The following is a 25,084-nucleotide window of genomic DNA, read 5'->3' on the forward strand; positions in this document are numbered from 1 at the left end:
CTGACGGGCAGCCACCTACTGGCTTCGCCCGAACCAGATGCGAGTGAGAGCTCTGCCTCGATCATCAATCGGTGGCAGAAACTCTAAGCCCTCCACCACCTTTTCTGCAAACGATGGAAGGTGGAATATATATCCGAACTTCAAAAACGAGTGAAGTGGAAGCATCCCAAACAAAATATAAAAGTGGGAGATCTCGCTGTCCTCAAAGAGGACAACTTATCTCCAAACGAATGGAGGATAGGTCGCGTCGTCAACGTACACCCCGACGAAGATAACCGAGTTCGCTTAGTCGACCTCATAACCGAGAAGGGTCAAGTCAGACGACCTTTGGCCAAACTGATCCTTCTTCCAACGGAGGAGATGGATTGCGAGATGCCCAAGAGCTCCTCATAACAATCCCTCGGTTCCTCTCCCTCATTTCCAAATTCCACCTTCCTATCGAGTGAGCCACACCCCCCCCCCCCTCCCCCCTCACAGACTTTCACCCGAAACGAGTCCAAATAACCCTAATGCAGATCGGTTACCGCTAAAGAAAACAAAGGCACTTGGCCCATTGTGTATTATAAATTTTCAAAAAATCAACCCCAGCTCGCGTTCACCCGACACGAGGCCAACCAACAACCTAACGCAGATCCTCTATCTGCCACAGAACCTAAAGGGACTCAGCCCATTCTATTCTTAAGCTTACAAAGCAAACCCAAATTCACTCGTCCACCCAGAGCGAGGACACCGGAAAAGCCTACCGGAAATTGGAAAACCCATCTGCCCCAGACATTAGCATTTTTAAATGAGTTAGATTTTTACAAACCTCAATTAACTCAACCCGAATTTTTAAGAACAGCACTTGACCATTCCAAAACCTCAAATGAAAACCCCAACACTTTCAAATAATTTAAAAAAAATATTTTTTTAAAGCATTCAGCTTCATAGCTCATTAATTTTGATGGTATACATGCATAAATGCTATCCAACTGCATGCAGCGTATTAAAAGTCGACCTTCTGTTCCATTCATTCTGTCGGAACGCTTCCACCTACTTAACAGAAAAGAGCTTTCCGAAATTTCAGAATAAAAAGGTGAATACTCCCTGGGTAGCAGGACCGCACAAAAGCTTAACTCTGTCAAAGCCAAGGACGGAATATAAAGCCATTACAACGCGAAAACGTTGACCATCGGAAAGCTGTCGTATTCGGACATATTTGTTGACGCCCCGTCAAACCATCGCATCCACTAACTGTACCCATTTCTGCCCTTTGCTTTAATCTCTGGGAATTCACGTATCATCTACTCTAATGGACTTAGATCCAAGTCGAGTAAATCATGCAAGTGCCAATGACAGCGTGCAATACGAAAATGTGAACCTTTGCGTATCATACCAGAAGTTGGTACCAAATCTTTATCCAAAAGTTGAATAGTCGATTGGCCAGCTCCACTTGGACCGTCCAAAGCCCATCTCGTATCTAAATCAGATTGTTATAGATCCATGGAGTGTTATCAGTGTAACGAAAACTGACATCCTCCACCGTAATAACCGGTGTAGGAATTGACGCGTTCTGAGGTCATATGTATAATATTGATAAATACCCCCATTGAGGAAAAAGTTGAACATGCGAAATGAGCACTCGAATATGCCTCGCCACTTGGTATAAGTTTGCTATATGCAATTTTAATTTACTTATCTCCCTGCAGCTTTTGAAGCGTTGAAAAAAAGGTTTGCAACAAGTCCTCTAACCCATGCCAAAATGCGAAGGGAAACGTACTTTGCCGGACACTTTTTTATAAATTTCTATAGGTTGATCCGCGGGGAAATGGGGGATATCCTGGTGCCATGTCATAAGCGAGTAACAAGACACAGTGGTAAAACTTAAATGGGGCGTTAAATTGATAAATGCCTATTTAAAATAGTTACTCACATCATCAGCACGTATCCCCAAATCGGTGCATCCTCAGCAACATGTTAACCAAAAATATGGGCACGATGAACATCGGCCTTAAAGCTCTTGACGACGGAGTGTGGAAGATTGAAACCACCATACTGGGGATCCAGAGCCCATTTTACAGATTTAATTTAGCGCGGAATTGTAATTATCTCTGCTGAAAACAACAAAAGATATTTTATTTAACGAATTGAACGTATATTTTTGCCATACCTTCCCATTGTAGGACATAATGTCGGTTTAACATCTTTCGTAAGCTCATCAATTTCGGTGAGAACACAACTTAGTTGCTCACAATATGGAAGCAAAGCATATATTGCTGGATGAGTACGGTACTGTTACACTCTTTAATTAGGAACTCTATCATATGACCAACGGAGGTGATTATGCTACTTTCCCCATTGGCAACGTTAGATATATATCTCCGGAGCGTTTTCGTGGCTCAAAAAACAACCTTAAAGGTGCTATTTGGTCGGTGGGAGCGATTGTCGCCGAACTATTGTGGCAAACATTTTTTTTACCTAATTTGCAAGTCAATTATAACCCGTAAATACTCTCACTGTATTCAGCAAAAAAGAAATATTCAAGCAAATAGCACGCGAGCACGATTGTATTGTTGAACAATATAAGCAAATAAATAGGCACTTTTCGGGCTCTAATTGAAAGTTGCTTATGTTTAACACCTGCGAAGCGTCCACTGCCAGGTTCGAGTTTTTTGCCAGGGATGCAGTAACCTACGCGCATACTACTCCGCAAAACCCAACAATCCTTCTACTTCGATGCCCACAAATATATTACTGGTTCGAGATTCATAATTTAAAATTTCCTGTTTTGAAACATTTTTTCTCATTCCATAAGCTTTTTGTCGTTATAACAAATTCATATAGTTGCTTGCAGTAATGGTATTATATTTTCCGTAAACCATCTGATAGTCATTTGCAAAAGATCGCCTTCTACATATAAGAATGCAAGTTGACCATCCTCATCCATTTGGGAAAGACCGAGATCTTCATAGGCGATACCTTGTTCGAGTGGACGAATATCATTGCCTTGACCAGGTAGATAGAATACAAACCATTGCGATTATTTAGGTTGTACAATAGTATCATTCAAAACATGACCATAACAAATTTTTTAAGTTTATTTAAGTTTTCGCTGTATGTACGGTTTATGTAAACCTCATTGTTGATAAGGGACAGAAGAGTACTTCATTGTCGATACTGTTCCCCACTCAAAGGATCATGCCAATATATGGCTTGCACTAATTCGCGCTGTATCCATTCTTTACAAGCAGCACGATGCAATAACTTCCGCAAATGCTCGAAAGCTTTATTCGATCGCGATGGACATTTCGGCACACCAAAAACACCTTGATGCTAACCTCCTAAAGAGATTAACGTTTTCATGGGTGGCGTAGAGCAACGTTGCGCCACAGCACGTAAACACTGTCCACCTTGTGAAAAGCCAATAGTATTGTAACCCTCCACTAGTTGTGAGTCTTTAGCTAACTGATCACACACATAGCCCACTTGAAGATCGGGATCTACGAAATAGCCGCTTTCGTAGTCCAATGCAATGCTGCCTCCAATTTTCAACGACCGTACCTATGTGCCATTTAACTATTTTTATATTAATTTCTTAATCGCGCCTATGCTGAAGGGGAAGCAACAGCTATCACCCATGCCACCCAAAGAAGTACATATGCCATAACAAATGGAAAATAATAAGAAACTTTATAAGCCACCTTGCACGTGAAGGAGTTAATAGAGCAATGCCAGCTCTTGTGGCTTATCGTTATGTAGACCCCTTGATGTTCCTTACAGTGGCAATTGGCGGTTGGTTATGTATAGCGCGAATTAAAAAAAAAAAAGAAGGGATAATTCGTAGCGAGGCGCCCATATTGGCCATACCGCAGCTGGTGTGCCTGAATGGAGCAATTGTCGGATCGACACGTAGCCAATCATATCGCGTGGTTCCGCTCAAATTAAATAATTTGCTTGAAAAATTATGTAGTCTGGCGGCAATGGTATATTTTCCGCTGATTCATTCACCAAAGTTCACACATAATTTAGGGGCGAGTATGGAGCTAGTGCCTTTGCTAATAGGATTTAATATTTTACACACCATCAACCTGCAAATAAAAGAAAGAAAAAATCCATTAGTAAATGCCTAAATGGGCATCGCAAAAAGGTGACAACTGACAGCGCGGCCGAAGCCGCAGTTGGAGCACCCCTTTTGCGGTGCCGGTATATCTAAAATTAAAACGAAATCCGATACAAAACCGTCTCCTGGATCTATATAACCAGCCACCTAGAAATAAAAGAAAGTTAATTAATAACATGAAATAAAAGAAATATTTATCATTAATAAAATTAGCTCAAAATACCAAAATTTACTTACCTTTTTTTTTTACGTCTCCATATCACCAGCACCGTACTAAACCACGCGTAAAAAGAAAAGAATGAAGCAAACGGCGCCATGAATCGAACGATGCATTTACCGTTTGCTTCAATTCAGAGAAATGTATATTTTTGTGCGCATGAATGTTCATTTTTTTTGTCTGGTATATTATGCCAGTGCGCGGACTTTTATAAAGGGAATGTTGGTGAACGAAGAATGAAAAGAGTTGTGGTGTTTTCCAAGTGGTCCAATAGCTACAGTTATATTTGTACACCACAATTCATAATTTATTGTAAAATAAATAAAGCACATCTCACGGAAATAACTATTTCAACCAAAACAGGTAAACAAAACCAAAACTCCATGTAAGTTTGTATATACATACCTTAGGCCATAGGATACTCACTATTTCCTGAAATACACAAACAAAACTTAACGAAACGTCTAATTGCAACAATAGTTTTCCAAAGTATCAAAATCCTGCCATAAACTAACCGATTTGGGCATGTTATCGTTTACTTAAAACCATTTTATTTCCGTTCAAAACTATTCACAAAAACAAAAAATATAATGAAATTAAAACGAAAAAAACATTTGCGTGCTCTTCTATTACATATATTTCTAAACAAATTTATTTCTTCACAAATTTTTCAAAAATTAATGGTGCGGTCAGCATCACCTCTTGGTTGGGTATACTCGGCGATTAAGCACATTCACCAAATGATCGCAGTATTTGTTTTAAATGCGAAAATACTGAAATATTGGTAGATTTTGAGTTTTTTGGTGGTAGAAGTAGTAGAAAATGAAAATGGGTCAAAAGGTTGGTAAATCTACCAAAGCGGTAGAGTCCGTGCACTGACTCTCCATATACTTATACCAACATATGTACATATATATGCCGAGTTTAAATGTACATTATATTAGGGATGCATAAAAAGAGGCAAACGGGTACCCAAAAACCCGTTTCTGACAAATCGGTATAGGAGCCAAATACTCTTCGGGAACCGTGTCATTTGCTAAAGGCCGTCAATTAAGCTGGACTCCAAGCGAACTTTGTGAAAATTTGAACAAAGAGTCGAAGGGCAATATAAAAAAAGGGCAAAAATTACACATTTTATACATTTTACCCTCCTTGCAAAACGAACTTTATGGATTTTTTTTCATTATATAGCATCCATCATACCACACTGCACCTTTCAATGGAAGACATTTCAACCGAGCCAGAGCAGCCAAGAGCTGGAACCAGTTGGTCTTATAAGAGGAGGAGGAGGGCTATGAAAGAATGCCCACGACGCAACAGGTGGACGACGGGACTATGGATGAGGCGCTGTCTCTCCATGCGTCCGAGTCGGCCTTTACAGAGGATCCACAGATACCATCCGGGAGTAGAGCAGGCTCCCATATAAGTCGTGCAAACAATAGGGGATCGGACCCACGGCCGTTCCGACCCCTATTAGCCTATTAAAGACGAGAGGAAAGTGGAGCGGAATCACGGCCTTTCCGCCCGCCCACACAACGAGACCTGCGAGCACGACGGAAAACGCGCGAGCGTAGACTGGCCCCTCGGCCGCGCCAGCTACGCGCTATTCGAAACTCGCACGAACACAACCGAGACGGTAGACTGGCCACTCGGCCGCGCTAGCTACCATAACACAGTTCCTTTAGGAACGGAATCATTCCGTCCCACACTACAGCCGGCCCAACCCTTCGCCCAATGGCTACTCTGGCGCCAACTGCAGTCGTGAAGGTGGAAGCCGGGGGCGGTTGTACCTCGTGCACTCCTTGATGCATGTTTCCGCCGCACAATGATCGACCGTAGGCTGGCGCGAGAGTTAGCACTGCCGAAGACCCACGCCGCCGGCAAACCGGCTGTTTCATTAGATTTAGAGGCAAACATGGACAGAGCAAGACGGTGACGACTCACGCAGTCAGCGTCCATGAGTTCAGGCGCGTCAGCCCCACATATAACGTCGACGCCAGCGTCGCAGCTCCATGCGAGCATACTCGTCTGGCGGATTCCCATTTTTATGCGTCCACACTAATTCGCCTCGTACTTGGCGGCGACGTTTACGCCGAAATCATAACGCCAGGCACATTACCACCATCTGTCGGAGGGCTGCTCGCGCAAAGTACGATCTTCGGGTGGGTACTTTCGGGGACCCACCCGATCTAGTATGCATTAAGGGTGATTTAGATTTTTAATTTTTTAATTTTATTTAAGTTTGTGCATTTAAATAGTACGTTTTTTCGAAATAAATGGAGTCTTTCTTTAAACGGCAAGAAATATGAACATGTACATCTTCTTGTTTCCTTTTCTCAGTTCCTAGCTGTAGGCGAACACGGCTTGTCAAATTTTAACCACGAAGGGAAAAAGTGGCGAATGACCGAGGCATCAGCAACCAAGCTCGCACACTATGCAAACCATCTTGCATGCCGCCAAGCCCGCGGACTGGTCGTCGTTAGGTTAAGTTAGTTATAATTAGTTATAAGTTTTTTTATTTTTTTTTCTCTTCACGGTCGGTCATCCTTGGAGGACTGTGAGGTTGCGTACCGCAAGGTGCGGCATGTTTAGGCTCAATGCCTAACTTTTACTTGATTGACGGCGCCCCCCCCCCCCCCCTAAAGTTTTAATAATGTTTCCAGCCACCCACACTCACGCCGGAGCTGTGTGCATGCATGCACATGCATGTGCGTGTGTGCAGGTTGTCAGCACCCATGCAAGTATATGTGGGGGTGTTTGTGTTGTGGCTTTTCCCCTCCTTAATACCAGAGGACTTTTTCGCGGCTTAGCGGTTGTCATCAACGAGACAACCGGCCTCTTTCTCGATTGACCGCCAAGCAGTTCACGTCGCCCGGGATCATCACCGCCATCATTTTTACGTCAAGGTAAATTCATATCATCCTTGTTAATTTCCTTTCAATTTAATTAAATATAATATTATAATGAGGAAATCCTCTTTGTGTTCTCTTTTATTGTATTTCTGAGTGAACCTTCCCGAGATTGACCCGTGTGCGCCTACCCACTGCCGGTTACAGACGCACCCAGGCCGACCACTAGCCCTTGGCGGGATTATTGTTGCATTACACCTTTGTACAGTGACACCATTGATCTATAAGTCAACCGTCCATGATGGTCTTATATTCAGGTCAATGGCTATCAGAAGCTTTTCTACCTGTGTGAAGAGAGTGGTATGACCTAGAAGGTTCAACTTGGTAATATGAAGTCGTTCCCTAGATGATCGTGATAGTACTTTAACGTACATACTTAATCTATATCCGGCAAAAGATTATCACAGTATTTGGGGATTTATCGTTAAAACAACAACGTCCGATGTATAATGGAGAGGTTATGCTCATTAGAACATGCATATGACGATGTCCCGAACGGGCATCTGAAAAGTTGAAGCTGCTCGCTTGGTATCTTTACTGTCACCGAAGGCTTGGCTAGATGTGTACACACTCTCTTCGGCTTCGGACCCGCTACCTATAGTTGGACGTAGCGTCGAATTCAATGATAGGTGGAGGATCTTTTTGTGGCCGAAACATATCATGTTTACGGAATAAAGACTAAAGCCAGAACATCAATTTATATTCCACCAAATGTATCTACCTGCTGCCTTGTCCGTCCTCCTGTTGTGTGTTCAATAACTTTTTCCCCTGATGTAATATATTACAAACTATTTTCTTTAATACTCCAGGACAGGAGTAGACTGTTAATACATGCCCAAAAGTGCCGAGAGAGAATTCAAAAGACACGTTTTTACCTCGGTATCAGTAATCCGGACAATAACCCCGGATCGCTCCAAAACCGGGGATTGAACACATTTGTGCATACAATTTTCAACGCTAATTTTGTAAATATCTTTTGGCGTCACTAATTTAATAAAGCAATCTTCATTTCATAATTTGTATGATAAAATTGCTCAATAATCAAGCTACGTACACACCTTTTCGTATTTTATGATTATTTAAAAAGTACGAACTTAAGTACTATTTCAAAAACGGGCCATCTTTTATGCCCCCGCTAGTCGCTGCGTTTTAATTCGCTGGACTATGTTGATGCCTGCGTAAATCTCGTACAGCTCATAATTAAATTTTCTTCGGTACTCGCCAACGCGAAGATGTCCGTAAATCTTTCGAAGAACTTTTTTCTCGAACACTCCCAGAGCCGCTTCAGCTGATGTTGTCATGGTCCATGCTTCTGCACTGTATAGCAGGTCGGGCACGAAAAGTGTCTTTTAGAGCATGACTTTCGTTTGCCTAGAGAAACCTTACTTTTCAATTGCCTACATGGTACAAAGTAGCATTTATTTCCAAGAATCATTCATCGCTGGAATGATTTCAGAGCTGATGTTGTTGCTTGTTTTAATGCTGGTTTCCAACTAAAAGACGTCTTTTACTATTTCGAAATTATGGCTGCCAATAGTAGCGTGGTTTCCAAGGCGCAAATGCGCTGGCTCGTTGCTCGATGATGGCAGGTATTTCTTTTTGCCTCATTCACCACCAAACTCATGTTGTTTTTGTTGTTGTAGCGATAAGGTTGCTCCCCGAAGGCTTTGGGGAGTGTTATCGATGTGATGGTCCTTTGCCGGATACAGATCCGGCACGCTACGGTACCACAGCACCATTAAGGTGCTAGCCCGACCATCTCGGTAACGATTTTATATAAAATAAGTTTTAATCACAAAGTTTTTTTATTACAGTAGGGGAAGGTGGAATAATCAATTATAATAACATTCCTCAAAATAAAATTACTTTAAAATTGAAGTTATCAAGAGAATAATTCAGTTCAGAGTAATAATGTTTAATATGCGCTCAAAAGGTTCCTCTCACAGATAGTTGCAACTAGGATGATTGTAACATTCAATATATAAAGCAGCCCACGCTTTTTCTCTTAGTTGCATTTTTTTGTTAATAACTTTAATTTTATTTTGAGGTAAGTAATTATGATTGATTTTTCGACCTTCTACTACTGTAATATAAACCCCTTGTGATTAACAAATATTTTCTAATTTTGAGTTAGATAAGCTAAAAGGTGTTTGTTTCTTCCTTTTTTAAACCAATTTCTCTTTTCATTTTCTAGTTCGATGTTTTTGTCTTACAATCATTTCGTCGTTCGACAGTACTGAAAGTTTTTCATTTAGTTTCCATTTCTTTTTCGCCAATCTCCTCGTTATTCTTGTTGTATTTTCAATTTGTATTGTCCAACGACTAATGGAAAATTAAACGGTCAACCCCCCAAAGGCTGATAGAAGGGTAAGGCTTTCATTAAGCGATATATATTGGAACGATTTTCCTTCGTCCTTTGTCAAATTTTGTTTCGAAACTAACCGGTTTCGGCGTTGTGCCATAATCACCAATATACATCATTTATTCATCCTGTCGGAAAATCAAGAAAACAAAATAAGTCACTTCCATTAAGCAGTACTCAACCTGGTGCCCACACACCATTCGTTTCTCGGCATCTTTCTGACCTTATTTTTTATTGGGTGGCATGAAATTGGGCGTAAATTTAGCGCTCGGAAGTTATCAGGATAATGGCATGTTGTTATCAAAATATGGTATTACAAACGATTTTCCTTCGTCCCTTGTCAAATTTGGTTTCGAGACTAACCGGTTTCGGCGTTGTGCCATAATCACCAATATACATCATTTATCCACCCTGTCGGAAAATCAACAAAACAAAAAATTCAATTTCATTAAGCAGTACTCAGCCTGGTGCCCACACACCATTCGTTTCTCGACACGTTTCCGACCTTATTTTTTATTGGGTGGCATGAAATTGGGCGTAAATTTAGCGCTCGGAGGTTATCAGGATAATGGCATGTTGTTATCAAAATATGGTATTGTTATGGTCCCTTCATAAGTGTTTCAAATTAATATAACTTCTTATGGATATGAGCATATACATATACTCCTTATACTTCAATTAGTAACAAAGGTACTTTGGCTTTGAAAAAGCTCTAGTTTTTATGTTTCAGAAAGTATCCACTAATAACATAGTTAAAATAGTAAATTGGTATAAAAATAAAATTGTAGGAAAGAAATTTGTTTCTCACGGAGTCCTTTAGAGGGTATACGTTAACTGTTTTTTTCTTTTTCTCAAATTTTTAACGAAAGTTTAAATAAATGTGTAGTTCCTAGTTTATAGAAATCTTCTATATTAGAGTTATTAGAAAAAGTTAAAAACACCATTAGATCCTATGAAATAAGACCCATCAACACGTTATAATTTGAAATATTGGTAAAAACCCATCTTGTAAAGTGTTTAAAAGATGATGAAACTATTATACCTTAACTATCTGATTTCCGAAATAAGCGCTCATGTGAAGGCGCTTTGAGTTTGGTCATAGCTAATTGAACTTAAATAGTTCGAAGACTTCCTAATTAATAGAAATCACAGAACAGTAATTGAAACGTCCTTATCGGATATTAAAAAAAAAATTATAATAAATGTAAGGCGCGATAATCTCGGAAGTGATTTAAGGCCGAGCTTCTCTCCAATTTGCGTCGTACTCCTTTTATTATACTCAGAGTGCTTTGCACACAGAGTATATCAACTTTGATTGGGTAACGGTTGGTTGTGCAGGTATAAGGGAATCGAGATAGATATAGACTGCCATATATCAAAATCATCAGTATAGAAAAAAAATTTGATTGAGCTATGTCCGTCCGTCCATCTGCCCGTTAACACGATAACTTGAGTAAATATTGAGATATCTTCACCAAATTTGGTACACCAGCTTATCTGTACCCAGAATAGATTGGTATTGAAGATGGGCGAAATCGGATGATAACCACGCCAACTTTTTATATATATAACATTTTGGAAAACACAAAAAACCTGATTATTTAGTAAATAATACACCTAGAATGTTGAAATTTGACGTGAGACTCTTGATAAAAATTTGAAAAAAAAAAATTTAAAATTGGCGTGGCCCACTTGTGATAAAATCAATTTTATAAATATTATTAATCATAAATCAAAAATCCTTAAAGATATCGTAACAAAATTCGGCAGAGGGGTTGCCTCTACTACAAGCAATGCCTTGGAGAAAAATTAACGAAATCCGTTAAGGACCACGCCCACTGTTATATAAAAGATTTTTAAATGGTCTTAGACGAAAAAAATAAGCTATATCTTTGCAAAAAAGAGCTTTTTATCAATGGTATTTCATTTCCGAAGTGCATTTATAACATTAAATAGGAAAAACTTAAAATTTTTAAGAATGGGCGTGGCACCGCCCGTTTTATGACTAAGCAATTTTCTATGTTTCGTGAGCCATAACTCGAAGAAAAATTAACGGATCTTAATAAAATTTGGTACACGAATTTTCCCTATACAGGACATATTTATAGAAAAAATGGACGAGATCGGCTAAAGACCACGTCCACTTTTATATAAAAGATTTTTAAAAGGGTCGTAGACGAAAATGATAAGCTATATCTTAGCGAAAAAAAGCTTTGTATCAATAGAATTTTACTTTCTAAATTGAATTATAACATTAAATTGGAAAATACTAAAATTTTTGAAAATGGGTGCGACACCGCCCTTTTATGAATAAGCAATTTTCTATGTTTCGCGAGCCATAACTCGAAGAAAAATTAACGGATCGTAATATAATTTGGTAGACAGAGATTCGCACCGCGAATCACACGGTGAAACTGCAGTTGCCTTAACCACTAGGCTATCCTGCTTGTACTTGTTTCCTTGCTTAATTCAGTTTTTCTCATTTCTACACTAACAACACAATTGAGACAGTCTGGCTCTATTAATTTGCGTGTTGTGTAGATTTCTTTTTGTGAAGTTTCTTATTCGTTGAGAATGAGAAATTTGTAAACTCGTCCTCAGTTCTACATATTTATGTTCGTTTGTTTTAATAGTGTGTTCAATTTATACTTATTATTAAGAATTGATGAGGTTAACACCGGCTTTTAATAATAATAATAATACCCAACGGATTAATACCCTCCAAAGCCCGCCCGACCGGCGCGAGGGACGAATCCGCATGACGCACTGATTTGTTTTTGTTTTTTGCCGAGTTGTTGATAGGCGGAGGTTTGTTAAGCGTCGAGATCTAAAACTGCTCAGCTACAGAACATTTTTAGTTTATTCGATTGTTTTTTTTTTTCTTTGTTACGAGTTAAGATAGGATAAGACAGTTTTCTTTATGGTAAAAAGTGAATCATTCAAATAAATAGAATGAGTGTTAAAATCATGACACAAACACCGAAAAGGTTCATCCAATTCGATGTTAGTTCTACACTGCCTCAAAAGAAAAGGTTTGTAATGTCTTGACACTCGTGATGGGACGTTAAAGTTTACTTCGTTTAAAAGAATTGGACTAGAAATCAATCCATTCAGGAGCTTAGTCATAAATATAATGCCTAGCATTTTTCTACGACTTGCAAGAGTTGGAAGATTGATAAGCTTCAACCGACTAGTATAAGGCGGAAGATTATACGCAGAGTCCCACTGAAAATTCCTTAAAGAGAAAAGTAGAAATTGCTTTTCTATTGATTCAAGTCTATTTGCATGAACTCGATATTGTGGATTCCAGACTATTGATCTGCATTCTAGTATCGGTCTAACTAAAGTGATGAAAAGCGCATTGGATTTACGTTGCGCCAATTAGCTAGGCAGTTTAAATCCGCTTGAAGCAAGGGACGTTCCTCGCATAAGACCTAAAAAGTTTTACATGTTGTTGTTGTTGTAGCAATACTCGCCCCACCTAATAGCCGCGACCGATCACAAATTGTCATCAATATCCTCTAACGGGAGTCCAAGGAAACTTGCCGTTTCAACAGGGGTGGACCATAAGGAAAGGGGTGTTAGAGGCGTTGGTTCCACATTACAATTGAAGAGATGGTTGGTGTCATGTGGGGACACATTGCAAGCGGGGCATACATTTTGTATGTCGGGGTTGATTCTGGATAGGTAAGAGTTTAACCTGTTACAGTATCCAGAACGAAGTTGAGCAAGAGTGACACGCGTTTCCCTGGGGAGTATGCGTTCCTCTTCCGCAAGTTTTGGATAATTTTCGTTAAGTACTGGATTCACCGGGCAATTCCCGGCATAAAGGTCCGACGCCTGTTTATGGAGTTCACCAAGGACCTGCTTGTGTTTTTTCACTTCATACGGCTGGGTTCTCAGGTGCCGTATTTCCTCAAAATGCTTACTGAGATGACTCCTTAAGCCCCTAGGCGGTGCTGGTTCATCAATCAGATCTCTGTTGGGATGCCCAGGTTTCTGGGTATTCAACAGGAACTGTTTGGTCAGCATCTCATTTCTCTCCCTGATGGGGAGTATTCTCGCCTCATTATGCAGATGGTGTTCTGGGGACATAAGAAGACAGCCCGTGGCGATTCTGAGAGCAGTATTTTGACAGGCCTGTAGTTTCTTCCAGTGGGTGATTTTTAGGCTTGGCGACCATATGGGTGACGCGTAGCACGTAATCGGCTGGCTAATTGCTTTGTATGTAGTCATGAGCGTTTCTTTATCTTTTCCCCAAGTACTGCCAGCGAGGGATTTGAGGATTTTGTTACGGCTCTGAATTCTCGGAACAATTGCGGCTGCGTGCTCACCAAAATGTAGATCCTGATCAAACGTCACACCCAAGATTTTGGGGTGTAGGACAGTCGGTAGCGTAGTGCCATCGACGTGGATGTTCAAAATGGTCGAAATTTGGGGCGTCCATGTTGTAAATAAGGTCGCGGAAGATTTAGTCGGTGATAATGCCAGGTTTCGCGAGGCGAAAAAACTGGAGAGATCAGGGAGGTAGTCGTTTATTTTATTGCATAGCGCATCGATCTTTGGGCCTGGGCCTGTGGCCATTATTGTGCAGTCATCGGCGTAGGAAACGATTGTGACTCCTTCCGGTGGTGAAGGTAGCTTAGATATGTAGAAATTAAACAAAAGTGGGGATAGGACACCACCCTGTGGCACCCCCTGTTTAATTCTCCTTGGTTTTGATGTTTCGTTTCTAAATTGCACTGATGCCTGCCGACCACCCAGATAATTTGCGGTCCACCTTTTAAGACATGGGGGAAGGGTAGACCCTTCCAGGTACTGCAGTAACGAGCCATGGTTGACCGTATCAAAAGCTTTTGATTGGTCTAGCGCTACGAGTACTCTTCTATGTTGGGGGTATTGATTTAAACCGCAATTTATCTGGGTGCTAATGGCATTTAGCGCGGTGATAGTGCTATGGAGTTTTCTGAAGCCATGCTGATGAGGGGCTAGCTGCAAATTTGCTTGGAAATAAGGGAGCAAAATGGCTTCAAGCGTCTTTGCCACTGGCGATAGGAGAGATATCGGACGATACGACTCACCTATGTTAGCTGGTTTCCCAGGCTTTAGTAGCAGGACCACCTTGGCCATTTTCCATTTCTCAGGTATGACAAAGGTGGAAAGAGACAGATTGAAGACATGCGCTAAATATTTGAACCCCTCTTTCCCTAGGTTTTTAAGCATCGGCATGGCTATGCCGTCTGGGCCCACTGCTTTGGATGGTTTAGCACGACTCTTTAGCGGTGATGGTGATTGGTGACGCGCTGAATTTGTGTTTATGTGCGCGTCTATTGGCTCTCCGTCTATCTTTGTCGACCGTAGGATGCATTATATATTGTCGGCAGAAAGCGCTCGCGCATTTTTTCGCGTCCGACAGCACTTTGTCGCCAAAGGCGATGGAAACTTTGTCTTTGTGCTTAGTCGGATTCGATAGGGACTTTACGGTGGACCAAAGTTTACCCACACCGGTAGAGAGGTTACAACCTCTTAGGTGCTCCTCCCATTTCGCCCGCTTGTGTTCATCTACAAGCAATCTGATGCGTTGGTTTATATCCCTTATTTGGGGGTCGCCTGGATCAAGCTGTCTTATAAGGTCACGTTCTCTCGCTAAGTTTGCGGCCTCCGCCGGGAAGTGGGCCGGATTTCGGGAATTCTCCCGGCGGGAATGAAATGTGCCGAGGCGGATTTAATGACCTTACGTAAGGCACGCTCCCCTTGGCGGGCATCAGTTGGGATAGGGAGGGCAGCTAGGCGGCTGTCTGTAAAGGATTTATATTCTTCCCACTTTCCTTTTTTGAAGTTTATGAAAGTGCGTTTTTCAGTGACGATGAAGTCGGCGTTACGCTCAAGCGAAATAAGTATGGGCAGGTGGTCGGATGCCAATGTTACCATCGGCTGCCAGTTGACGCAGTTTACGAGTTCTGCGCTCACGATTGAGATATCTGGCGAGCTGGGACAGCTTCCTACCATACGTGTGGGGGCGTCTCCGTTTATTGTGCAGAACGTCGGGTCTTCTATTTGATCCGCCAACATCTCACCCCTACTGTGCGCCCGCAAGTTTGAATGCCATAGATCATGATGGGCATTGAAATCGCCTAAGATAATGCGATTGTTGCCAGTGAGTAAGGCCCTGATATTAGGGCGGTATCCACTGGAGAAACAGGTGGCAGGAGGGATGTAGATGTTGATGATTTCTAGGTTTGCATCGCCTGACCGGACAGATAGGCCTTGACGTTCTAAGACATTGTCCCTGCGGTCGATGCCAGGATCAAATATATAATATTGCACAGAGTGGTGTATGATAAACGCGAGACCGCCTCCATTTCCGCTCTCGCGGTCTTTCCTGTGGACGTTATACCCAGAGCAGGTCTGCAATGCAGATCTTGCTGTGAGTTTAGTCTCTTGAATCGCAGCAATGCGGATGTTGTGCCGCTTCATGAAATCGACTATCTCCGTAATCTTCCCAGTTAGTCCATTACAGTTTAACTGCAGAATTCTGAAGTGAATAAGGGGAGACGTCGCCACTCTGGGGGTAAGTGACGGGTGACTACGCCTGGGTTGGGGAAGGCCAGGACGCAATTGCTGTTGTGGCCCTAGGACTGGGCATCCTTGGGCAAGCATTGGGGTACCCGGATGATTTGGGTTTGCGACCTGACAACATGGCGCGATGAAACCCGTCGGGGGTTGCCGTCGCGGAGACCAGAACATCTAGGGAAGTGGCACCACCCAAGGCAGGAGCTGCATTGGGCGGATGTCGCAAACATATATATTCTGTGCTGGCAAACGGTGCAAACGGAGGTAGGGACTAAGAGTCTGTTTCCCTGACCTACACGATTGCTGCCGGAAAAGAGGGGGGAGAAGACGGGGGCAGGGGCTGTTGCTCAGCATTGCTTCCGACTCTACTACGAAGATTGTAGTTATGAGTGGTAGCAGCTGTTTGAGTTGTTGGCGCCGTGGGGCGCGAGCAGCAGCGGGTACTTGTTGTGGCTTGCTGAGCAGCGGGGCTGCTAGCAGGTAGTGGGGGGGGGGCGCTTAGACGTAGACTACGGGACGCCCTTGGGCGTGAACAGCAAGGAGCCACAAAAGATTTATAAAAGTTACGTGGACGTCGGGTTTTGGGATCAAGCCCAGAACAACCTGTCCGATGCAACCATCCCTTGCACGAGACACACTGAACAGAGTATGACCGTCCTATAAAGATTCTTTTCCGGCAGATGCAGCAAAACCATTTCTCAGGACCGGGGTCAGGAGACGGACCCGGATTGGATTCGATGCCTTCCCGGAGTAAGAGAATATAGAGCAGTCCTGCTGCAAGGAGCTGCTGGGAGGATGACAATTTGTGGGAGGGACGAAACAAATTAGATGGGGTCACACTGAAATGACAGTCCTTGGTCGGGAAAAATCCCGAGTCGCTCCGGTACATAGAACCGACTGCCTTGGGAAGCGAAAAGTTTTACATCATCAGCATACATTAAGATTTTGGAATATTTTATACTGGTACAAATATCATTAATAAAGAGCAAGAACAGAATTGGATCAAGTTGACCGCCCTGTGGGACGCCAGAGGGAACATGGATCACATTTGAAAGGGTATTTTAAAAATAACTTTTTGCGTTCGACCGCAGAGATATGACAAGATCCACTGGGTAAGACCAGGTTGGCAGCCAAGCCGATCCAGCTTGCAGATAAGTAAGGAGCGTGATACTTTGTCAAATACTTTACTGAAATAAGTATAAATAACATCGGTGTGAAGATTTTCTCTAAATCCATTAGAAACATGAGTTGTGAATTCAAGTAGATTTGTAATGGTAGATTTACCTTTACAGAATCCGTGTTGCGGTCCTGCAATTAAAGTAGAAATGGAAAATGTTAGCTCATTGGTAACGATAGCTTCAAACAACTTTGGGATGGCCGACAACTTTGCTATTCCTCGATAGTTTTCTACACACGACCTACTACCACTTTTGTGCAGGGGTATGAGAAAAGATTCCTTCCAGACAGAAGGAAAAATTCCACGTTTTGGGGACAGATTAAAAATATCAGTTAGAGGCTGATAAATGTGTTCAGCGCATGTTTTAAGAAAACAAGTGGGAATTAAATCAGGACCGTACTTGTAAGATTCCTCCAAAGACTTTAAATATGAAAAAACTTGATCAGGAGATATGGCTGGAATATCAATTGTGTTAAGTGAGTTAAGTTGAAATGGATATTCATTTGAAAAAGGATTAATTTCAGTGGAATAGTTGGACTTGAAAAATTGTGCGAAGAAGTTAGCAATATCTTGATCGTCGCTAGACAAATCATCCAGGTATTTTAAATAGAGGGAAACCCTTTAACCCTACGTTTACTTATGTACTTACTTACTTAATTGGCGCTTAACCGTCTAAACGGGTGGATGGAGGGTAGAGCCGTGTGTAGAAGTCCACGAAAGTGAGGAAAGCTTCTGACCGCCATTCACCTGGGAATGGCCAGAGCGATTCTTTTGCATGCGGTTCAAGCAGCTCACTACTGTCGGTCGCTTGCGGCCAAGTATCCTATGGGTAAGTAATGTGTGAAGGCGACAACCTGGATCTCATCGGCAGCGTCTGTTCACCTCTAGGTGCGGCTGCAAGCGGGCGTCTGTCTTGGAGCAAACGACTCGCTATATAAACGTGCAAGTAATATTTTCACCCCCGCTGAGCGGGTTGTGCGCTGGGCTTGGGACCCGCCACGTAAAACCATACTCCAATGAAACAAAATAACCCTACGTTTAGAGTTCACGAAATCATAGAAGGCTATCGGATTGCAAGTTATTTTCCTTTTCATCTTACAGATGTACGTATTATAGCACTTTTTGTTTAATTCAAAATATTAATTATGACGCAAAATAGAGTACTGCAAGTAATCGGAGTGAGAGTCCGACCTTTTGAATAATTTGAAGAAGCGCGATTTTCTGTTTTTTACAGACGTCATCTCTTTAGTGAACCATATTTGGATTGGCTCGGTAGGCACACGTTTTCGCTTAGGTACATGATTTTCTAAAATACTGTAAATGGTGGAGTAAAAGTCAGAAACATGTTTGTCAATATCTACATCGTATTTGGGCCAAGCTACTGTAGATAAAGTATGATTAAGCTTCCTAAAATTAGCCTTCGCAAAGTCAAATCTGAAGCTAAAGTCGTATTTAGTAGCAATGCTACTCGGAGAATTTCTTTCAAAAATCGTATGCTATTTCCAGGGAAGGATGGCAAGGGTCTTCAGGTACAGTAAGAGGTTCACCTAGGCTTGGAGTACATTTTGATGTATCGTCAACAAATACCAAATCAAGGGTCCCCCCGAACAAGTTAGGAATTATATTTATCTGTTTAAGGCAAAGTTCAGTTATTTCGGCCAAAAATTCGTTGCTGAACAGTTTTGAAGAAATAGGTACAATATCATAGTCAGATATGGTCCATAATATATGCGGGAGATTAAAGTCTCTCAAGACTATCATCGAATCAATGGGCTTCAACATTGAATTAACAATTTGCAGTAGGAAGATATGATCCATATACACCGAAGGATAAGAAGAAGGTGGGATATAGCAGACTCCAATATAGACACAACCCATTGCGAGCTTGATTCTAATGCATTTGAATTTTGTAGAATCGGTAACGGGTAAATCAACCTCAGCTGAAGGTATAGAAGAATGTACCGCAAGCAAAACTCCACCTCCAATGCTGTTCTAGCGGTCATTTCTGTATATTTATTAATCATGGCAAAGAATCTCTGAGTTAAATACATGAGGTTTTAGCCAAGTTTCGGTTAAAGCTATAATGTTGTAATTGCAGTTAAACGATTTCAAATACAAATCTATTAGTTTAGTGTTTAAGCCTCTAACATTTTGATAAAACAAATTAAGGGCCGATTTAGCATTCAGTTTTTGATGCAATATTGTTATTAGGAAGTGTAGCGATATTTAGGGTATTATTGTTAGGCCTACGCTCGAATTCCCTCACAAAAGCACCAGGTGGCCAAAAATAATTACTTAGTATAGTTTCAAAATGTTGTGCGGATACATCAATCCTAAAAGACGAAATATTTCTAGGATATTTAAAATAGAATTTTCGAGCTGTCACGTTATCAAATTTAAGTTTAGCGATGATGTACGACTTTAGGTCCTCTTCTGTAGTGTCTTTATCAAATCCTGACACAAAAATAGATTTTTTAATAGCGACAACAATAAGATTACTAGTCGGCGGTTCGGATTCCGTAGGAGGGTTTTGGATCCTGATTACTTTTTATAGACGATTTTTTAGGTTTTGTTAATGAAACCTTTGATGAAGATGGCTGAGCCGTTAAGGGATTTGGGGATGCCAGATTTATTAATTCGATAGTTAGCGGTGAACTAACTACGGGTGCAGCAACTTCTGCAACGGCATCAAGTCTCGGGGCACTAGAGGAAGCACTGGTAGGATGTGTCATATAGTCGTATCTGGGCGCCATCTTTAGCTTCAATGCAATCACCCAGTTTGCTAGTAGTCGAGCTGTGCATGCTGGCTTTAGCCGGGGTAAAAGCTCGTCGGATTGAGTTTGGTTCTTGCTCACTACTTTTATGCAAACAAACTACCGTACAATAAAAAAATATTCATGCACAATGTACCTAAGTAAACCCAGACCAAAAAGAAAATGAAATTAATTTCCCAAAAAAAAAACAACCCCTTTGCTATTGAACAGACGGACTCCCTAGTAAAGAAAACTCCAAGCTCAAATCCGAGAAGCAATATAGCCGCTTCTCCAATCTCCCCTACCCAATCACAACCATATCCACAGATTTACGGCGCAATCATCCCACTAAAAAGCTACTCTATATTCTCATATTAAACGCTAACAATATTTCATTTATTAATTAATTTTTCAAACCTTAATTACGCCTATCAGCCCTATTCTACAATTTTCCTTTAGTTAAGCAACATAGGTATATTCCGCAGTAATTTATTTCATAACATTTTACGATACCCTAATGTACCATATGTTACCTCATTCTGAGTTACATCTAATATTTTCTTTTTGAACGTAAATTTAATTATATATGTATATATGCATATTCGTGTTAAAGAGGAAAACGAGAAGAAAAACAACACGATGTCATAAGCAAAGAAGTGATTAATTTAAGAATGTAAACAAACATACATACACATGTACATAGTTATGCACTTCTTGCATTCGCATTGCCTTTCTCTTGATACCAATATATTAGGTAAAGAGTATTATATTATATATATGAGTATTATATTATATTAGGTATAGAGTACTTACATCGTTCTCGAACGAGGTCAGCAGGCTCCTGAAGAGCTGTGTCGAAGAGCTGAAAACTTCACAAAAAAAAAAAAGCAAAAAGGTTTCTCCTACTCTACAAATATGTGTACATATATATTTACATATATGCGTGGAGGTATAAACAAGAATATTTCTTGTTATTCTTTGCTTCGTATTCTTATATTATTTTACAAATTTTACTTCTATATGACAACTACCGCTAGGAATTTACGCACGCCAGTGCTTCGTAAATTAAAATGCAAGAAAGGGGTCGCCCTTTCTTAACTGCCAAAATGTAGTATGTGAAAATTCAAAAAAATATGCATACTTGCATGTATCAGTATGCCCAGTTGTGGATATATGTGGGACATGATATACACGCACCACATATTTCAGTTAATAATAATGTTTATTGATTATTATTTGAAGTAATAATTACATTGAATTATAATGAATGTTAATTAGTTAAAGTTATGTAAAGTATTAAAATAAGTATATGTATTAATTCATTGGTATTTTATACACTTGTTGGCACTAACTAAGTATTTTGTGCTTAGGCAAGCGCACACGACAACAACCGACCGACAACTCTCTATGATCACGACTAACTCGCTAACATGTTGCTTCTCGTATTCCTTCGCTATCCCTTGCACGGGTTGCCATTCTTGCCGTTCGTGGGTGAATTGGTGGATTTGTTGGTGATGCCACCATTCCAGATCCCACAATCGGCTGTTCTGACGTATTATTCGCCCCAAATAATGTGCTCCATGGTTTCATGTTCTCTACTACTGATGTTGTCGCAATAGGGCCTTCTTGCTCCCCTACTTTTTGCACCTTATACCTTCCGTGGTTTAACTTCTCCGTAATTTTATACGGTCCTAGATATTTCGGTCTTAATTTCATACCCGACCCGAACTGGGTTCTTTTTATTGCTACCATATCGTCTATCTTATATTTATACTATGCTTTGCGGCGTTTATTAAATGATTATCGATTTCCTTTTTGGATTTTAGCAATATTTTCGCGAGCCTTGTCGCGCACTATTTCTCTTTCCCTATTTAACTCCTCAAGTCCCATGTCGTTAAAAATTTCTCTTAGATCAGGATTTTCCTCTACGCGCATATCTAAACCTGTCAAGATCTTGAAAGGCGTTACTCCAGTACTTCGCGGAGCGGTGTTATTAATTATCTGCTGTACCTTGTCTACATGTGCGTAGCAATGGGTGGGGTTTTCGTGACTCATTTTTGCGATCATTGGAATAACTATCTTGTGGATTCTCTCCACCTGCCCGTTCCCTCGTGGTACCCCCGTAGCAATTGTTAAATGTTGAATGTTTTTATTCTTACAAAACTCCTCAAAATTTCCAGATGTGAAAGCAGATCCCTTATCTGATATTATTCGCCTTGGATTCCCAAATACCGCCGTGAGTTTCTGTAATTTATCGATTACTTCCTCAGTCCCCGTTGACTTGGTCGGATAAAGCCACACGAATCTAGAGAATCCATCCACGACAACTAAAATATGGTTATACTTTTTACGAGTATCGGTTAAAGGTCCTACGTGATCTACGTGCAAAGTTCCCAATGGCTCACTGGCTTTGTCAATTGACGTTAACAAGCCCTCTTTTTTGCCCTGTTTTGCTTCCATGACAATGCATTGAACGCAGCTCTTTACTACCTTGTTAACTTTCTCGCTCAAATTCGGTATAAAATATGACTTTTCAACTATCTGTGTAGTTTTTCTTGCAGCAAAGTGACCTGGTACATGCGCTAATCTGATTACTTCTTCCTCTACTGATGATGGTACTACCATCAGTTCCTTGATGGGATCCTTGAATAATAACTCATTCTTTATATAAAAATCTTCATACTCTTGGCTTTCTACTATTTTCCTTACTGCCCTAATCCAATCGTCTTCCCCCTGTGCTTCTTTAAACCTTACTTTAATCGAATCCGTGATAACAAGACAATATACCCGACTTAAGGCGTCCACATGTTTCATGCTTGAGCCTTTACGGTGCTCTACTTTAAAATCGTATTCTTGCAGTTGCATGGTCCATCTCACAACCCTATCCGGAATATCCTGCTTGTTTAAAGTTTGCGTAAATGCATTGCAATCCGTAATTATTTTGAAATGCATGTCTTTCAAATAAATGCGCCATTTCTGTAAAGCTTTGATTATTGCTAATACTTCGAGTTCGTATGACGAATATTTTTCTTCTGTGGGCGAAGTTTTTCTGCTCATATATTCCACTGGGTGTAAAAGCTGATCCTCTGAATCTTTCTGCAGTAAAACTGCGCTGTACCCATACTTCGATGCATCTGTGTGCACTTCCGTCTCAGCCCTTAGCTTTAAAGCTGGAGCGCTCATGAGCGCCTCTTTCAAAGATTGTATCGAGACTAAGTGCTTTTCTTCGATTCGAAACTGTTCGTCATCCCTTAGCAAGTCTTTTAGTGGCTTTGCTACTAAAGCATAGTTTTTTACGAAACGTCTAAAAAATTATGTCAGTCCTACGAAACGCTGCATTTCTTTCTTACTCGTGGGAATAGGAAAGTTTTTGACCGCCATTGTCTTTTCTTCCGAAGGTAGAATTTGCCCTCTCTCTATTTCATATCCTAAAAACGTTATTTCTTCATCAAAAATTGACACTTTTGCCATTTTATACGTAGTCCATACTCGCTTGCTCTCTCTAACACGAATCTAAGTTTTTTCAGACTCTCCTCATCATCCTTTGCTGGAATAACTATGTCGTCCATATATATCAAAACCGTACCATCTCTTAGCAAATCTTGAAAAACTGAATTAATATAGCGACAAAATACTGCCGGTGAATTGGAAATTCCAAATGGCACGAAACAAAACTCATACTGCCCGCTATGAGTCACAAAATCAGTATACTTTCTAGAATTTTCCTCAATAGGAACATGGTAAAACCCGTTTTCTAGATCTAGTGTGATGAACACACTAGCTTCACTAAGGCTATCTAGCACCTCATCTATTACGGCCATAGGAAAATTATCCCTAATAATTTTCGCATTGATCTTTCTATAGTCGCAGCATAACCTCTTACTGCCGTTCTTCTTTTTTGTAAGGACTATCGGCGATGCGAATCCACCCAACATTTGTCTACATATGACATTCGACGCGGTCGTTGATAAATCGGAGTTTCATCATATAATAAAAGTTTCATTTGTACTGGTGCGACTTTTTCTTTTTTGGGCATATATTCCCTAACTATTTTTTCGACCTTTTCCGCGGTTACTACTTTCAAGTGTTCCAACTTGACATCCTCTTCTTTCTCATCAAGTCTCTCCTCGATGTTATTGCACAACGCTCTGAAAACCTTCAAGCACATATTCTCGTCCCCCTTGTTTACTACCTGCACGGACCCTGCCTCTGGTACAAACTTGGACAACGTGTGTCTGTCCCCCTGGCTGGCCACCTGCACTAACCCTGCCTCTGGTGCAACCCTGGACCACATGTCTCCGTCCCTCTTGTTTGATACCTGCACTAATCCTGCATCTGGTACAACCCTGGACCTATCTTCTTCAGTCTGAGTTCTCTGATTTAAGATCTTCCTATCTTTCAATCTCTCGATGGCTGTCTTCATTGCCGCGTTTGCTTCAGATTCGAAATCTTTCCCTTTTGTAACCGGAAGTTCAACCCCTTTGATATTTTTGCTAGCACCCTGCTCCAAACCTTCCTGTACTACCGCTACCGTTTCACCTTTTGCAATTTCCTCTTTCGAAGCATCTACCATTGTGGCGTCAAACTCCTCCTTTTTCCCCAACTTTTGAAATTCCAAAACATCACCTCTTATGATCACCTTTGCTTCCTTCAGTATATCGGATCCTAAAATAGCTGCATAGGGAAAATCTTTTTCCTTTACCACGTAGAAAGTGATGTTAAGAACTACGTCGTCTATCTCTATTTCAGCATCGAAACATCCCATTGTCGTGAGAGTTCCTTTGCCAACGCCCAATAACTCTAGCTTTTCTTTCTTCAGCTCAATGTCACCCAACATCATGAGCGTATCATATCGTAAAATGCTAACCTGAGATCCCGTGTCTACAAATGCACTAAACGTATGTGAATTCATTGTTACATCTATAAAAATGCCACCATTCCAGATCCCACATATATAATTCGCTTATATTCCTATACAATTATATAATTATAAG

At 40.9% G+C, this 25,084-nt stretch overlaps 1 protein-coding gene and 1 pseudogene across 6 annotated transcripts in view; one reads left to right on the plus strand and one right to left on the minus strand.

Moving 5' to 3' along the window:
* stac (C2 and C2B_Munc13-like domain-containing protein staccato) overlaps positions 1-25,084 on the plus strand; it is a 2,073,982-nt gene that overhangs the window by 1,250,809 nt on the left and 798,089 nt on the right. The window lies entirely within an intron of this gene.
* LOC137238678 (palmitoyl-protein thioesterase 1-like) lies at positions 2,816-3,618 on the minus strand (annotated as a pseudogene).

This window comes from Eurosta solidaginis, chromosome 1 (genome assembly GCF_040869045.1).
Source record: "Eurosta solidaginis isolate ZX-2024a chromosome 1, ASM4086904v1, whole genome shotgun sequence".
Classification (NCBI taxonomy): domain Eukaryota; kingdom Metazoa; phylum Arthropoda; class Insecta; order Diptera; family Tephritidae; genus Eurosta; species Eurosta solidaginis.